This window comes from Phalangium opilio, unplaced genomic scaffold (assembly GCF_054372755.1).
Source record: "Phalangium opilio isolate 3A_F unplaced genomic scaffold, DU_Popi_V2 ptg000246l_1, whole genome shotgun sequence".
NCBI classification, from domain to species: Eukaryota; Metazoa; Arthropoda; class Arachnida; order Opiliones; family Phalangiidae; genus Phalangium; species Phalangium opilio.
In genome coordinates this window covers 6,855,908-6,860,134 of record NW_028324225.1, presented here as the reverse complement: position 1 = coordinate 6,860,134, position 4,227 = coordinate 6,855,908, and positions in this window count along the sequence as shown.

Sequence of the window (4,227 nt, the reverse complement as noted above, 5' to 3'; positions counted from 1 at the left end):
CGCTATTTTCCAAACCAGCTGTTTAGCACTACAGCGTTTCATAACCATTTGTGATCCTCGGTTTATGGACTGGTTCGCGGAATATATTTTGGAAAAGGTGGCAGCAAATTAATAAGAGTATATTTTGGAAAAGGTGGCAGCAAAGTAATAAAAGTATATTTTGGAAAAGGTGGCAGCTAATTAATAGGAGGATATTTTGGAAAAAGTGGCAGCTAATTAATAGGAGAATATTTTGGAAAAGGTGGCAGCTAATTAATAGGAGGATATTTTGGAAAAGGTGGCAGCTAATTAATGGGAGAATATTTTGGAAAAGGTGGCAGTTAATTAATAGGAGGATATTTTGGAAAAGGTTTGCAGCTAATTAATGGGAGAATATTTTGGAAAAGGTGGCAGCTAATTAATTGGAGAATATTTTGGAAAAGGTGGCAGCTAACAGGAGAATATTTTGGAGAAGGTGGCAGCTAGTCAATATCAGAATATTTTGGAAAAGGTGGCAGCTAATTAAAAGGAGGATATTTTGGATAAGGTGGAAGGTAATTTATAGGAGTTCAAAAAACCCATCCCAACCAAACATTAAAACGCATTAACACACTAGACCACGAAACTGTTTGTTTGACAACCATTAAAATTCAAACCTAAAGCTGAAATCAATACTAATTAGAGCTCGGCATTATCCATCCGTTATCCGTAAATTAGTGAATAATCGATTATTTATAGATAAATGTTGTGGACATAATAATAATAATAATAATAATAATAATAATAATAATAATAATAATAATAATAATAATAATAATAATAATAATAATAATAATATTGGGCTTTATTCATCGGATATTCCCGTTCAGAAATTTTCTGGTTTACGAGGGAGTCCGCCTTTTAAATTACATAATGTACAATAGCTATTTTTGTTTCAAATAAATTTTCATTTGCTTTACAAAACATGGTTTAGATTCAATTTGTTTTATACCCACTGGTAAATTGTTCCATAGTGTTACGCCTCTAGTCTTTATTTGTTTTTGATTAAATTTATTAGAGGTATTCATCATGTATAAATTATATGAGCTGCCTCTAGTTTGATAGTTTTTAGGTCCATTTAGAGCGTAATCAAAGATATTTAATATATAATCAGGAGTATTTCCCTTTATGATATTAAAAATAAGTGTTGCAAGATGCAACTCATATCTGCATGCCACGTCCAACCAATTCAACTCAGACCTAGCGACAGTTGCGGATGAGCGTCGCCCTCTATGTAAGATTCGCCTCGCACAACTGTTTTGGAGGACTTGCAGTTGATTCATATATGACTTATTTCCATCAGCGTAGAAAATATTCATGTAGTCAAATAGGGGTTGAATTAGCGCACTATATAAGTTGCATGACGCTTTCTTTTCTAGAGCATTAAATAGGGGTTGTAATAGCCAGATTCTTTTTTTTTATTTTTTTACATGTGTAATCGATATGGGTTTTCCATGAAAAATCTTCGTCAATATACAATCCTAAATATTTAACCAGGGGGACTCTAATGATTCCTGTTTTGCCTAAAACTGAAATATCGCGGACTTCGAGTGCATGTTTGCGAGTTGGAGAAAAAATCATAAAGTTTGTTTTCGAAATATTGGTCGCTAAACCAATTTTAAATAATCCGTTACGAAGGGCTAGGAAATCCGTTTCTAGTTTGGAAATTAAGGCGGTTATATTACAATCTGAGGCAAGTAAAGTCTCGTCATCGGCATACTCCGACAAAAGAGATTCACCAACCGCCCGATGATTGTCTTTAGTATACAAATTAAAAAGCAAGGGGCCCAGAATGCTTCCTTGAGGAACTCCCGCCTTAATTTGGCTTAAAGGGGAGCTACATTCGTTAAGGCAGACTTGTTGGCTACGACTACATAAATATGAGGAGAGCCAGTCCGTGATGGTCTGGTCCATGTTGCAACCTTCCACGATTTTAATTAGTATCGCGTGGTTTACACAATCGAAGGCCTTGCTAAGATCTATAAATACTACCCCCACAAATTTGCCTTTCTCAAGTTCTTTAAGTATATTTTCGTGTAAGTTCAGGGTTCCAGTCAAGGTGGAATGGCCCGGGACAAAACCTGATTGTGTGGCATTAAATATCTTGTTGTCAATACTAAACCTCATTAATTGAGTATGTACACATTTTTCAATAATTTTGGACATGCTTGGTAATATGGAAATGCCTCTGTAGTTATTTGTTAATGTAGGGTCACCTGATTTAAATAATGGGATAACCTTAGCTATCTTCCATTGGTCGGGGTATATGCCAGATTTAAAGCTTAAGTTTATAATTTTTCTCAAAATTGGGGCTATTAAAATTGCTGCGCCCTTAAGAAGCGCGGTCGAGATCCCGTCAGTGCCTACGGCTCTACTGTTTGGCAACTTCTTTATTATTTCAAAAATTAGTGTATCAGTAACTTCTGTGAATTGAAGTCGAGGTCCGACATGTTGAAAAGAGTTGAATGTAGCTAGATCTATGTCCAAGAGAGCCTGGTTATTTATGAAGTGTCTATTAAATTGGTCTGCCATTAAGTTGTTATCTGTCTGTAGCTTTGCGTCTTTGTCTGATTTTAGGGCTGTAACCGTATGCTTTTTACTTTTAATAAAAGGTTTTAAGTTTTTCCAGGTAGTCTTTGGATTTGAGGCCTGGACTAGATGGTATCGAAAATAATCATTTTTAGCTTTGCGAATCATTGCTGTTACCTTATTTCTTAAGTTACGATAGCTGCATATTTTTGCGGGGTCTTTATATGATTTTTTTTTCTCCAAATCGCGTAGATGCATATTGTACTTTATTTCATTATTAAGCCATGGTGGGGACTTAACATATTTACGGTAATGGATGAATGGCATAAATTGGTCAACGTTTGTAATTAGTGTTTCAGTTAATTGTTTAGTAGCTTCGTTAACATCGTTGACTTGGATGTTATTTAAGTCCTGCTTAAGTGTTTCTATAAAATCGTCCATTTTTACTTGTCTGAAATTTCGAACCTTTGCAAGAATTTTTTGAGGTCTAGGACAGGATTTTTTCCGAATAACCAGAATAATATCGTGGTCCGAAGCACCATTTGGGATAGTTTTGACATACTTCGTATACTGGGGGTGAGAAGTGTAACAATGGTCTATTAACGTAGAACTTGTGAAAGTAATTCGCGTAGAGTCCTTAACTAACTGGGTGAGAGAGTTCAATGTTAATGCTAGTAGCTTGGTCTTTGCCGTTGCTGGTTTTTGTAGCAGGTCCGTGTTAAAGTCACCCAGAATAATTAACTCTTCAGTGGTATTTGAATGGATCTTCGACATCACTGTACCGATGTCTTCGAATGTGGTTTTATAATCGAGACTGGGGGGGGCAGTAACAACACATTATATTTAATGGCTTGGAGTTTTTCTCTAGTAGAGAACACCACAGAAATACCAATGATGACATGTCCGGTTGATGATGCTCAAGAAGAAGCTCACAGATGGTTAAATGATCTTTAAAATACAAGGCAATACCGCCTCCACGCTTATTTATCCTGTCTTTTCGAATTAAGTTATAGCCATGAATTGTAAAAAGGGTATCTGGCATTCCCGGTGATAGCCATGTTTCCGTAATTGCTAGAATATCTATATTATTAGTATATAAAATGTTAGCTACATCAGTAGTATGAGCTTTTAAACTACGTATGTTCACATGTGCGATATGTAAACCTTTAATACGATCTGGGGATGTATTGTCAACTGCATTGTTTATCAGTTGTCAATCACTAGGTTTCGTACTCTGTCTATCCCTATAACGTCGCACTCTTATGGGATTGGGCCAGTTACTTGGGTCTAGCATGATGTCATCACAGGTGGTAGCGCTTTCAACAATGAAGCTCTGGGTCCAATTTGTATTTTTGGACGATGGTATTATTTTTATGGAGTTTCCTATGCCAATATCAAGTAGATGTTCCCTAATGGTATCACATGTAAGTGTTTTATCACAGTTAGATATGAAATATTTCATTAGTGGGCTATTGGAGAGCGCTAAACACTCCTCAGATATGTTGTTTCCCCAGATTTTAGGGTTGTTTGTTGAGTTGCCAAGTAGAAAACACGAGACTCCTTGAGGCCAGAGCTTCGGCTGAAGGACATCACCAACAGCTGATGGGGTTCGTAAGATAAAGCAGTTGTAAGTGGCTGAATTTGACTGGGATTTAAAGGATGGTCTTATTCTAGTAACGA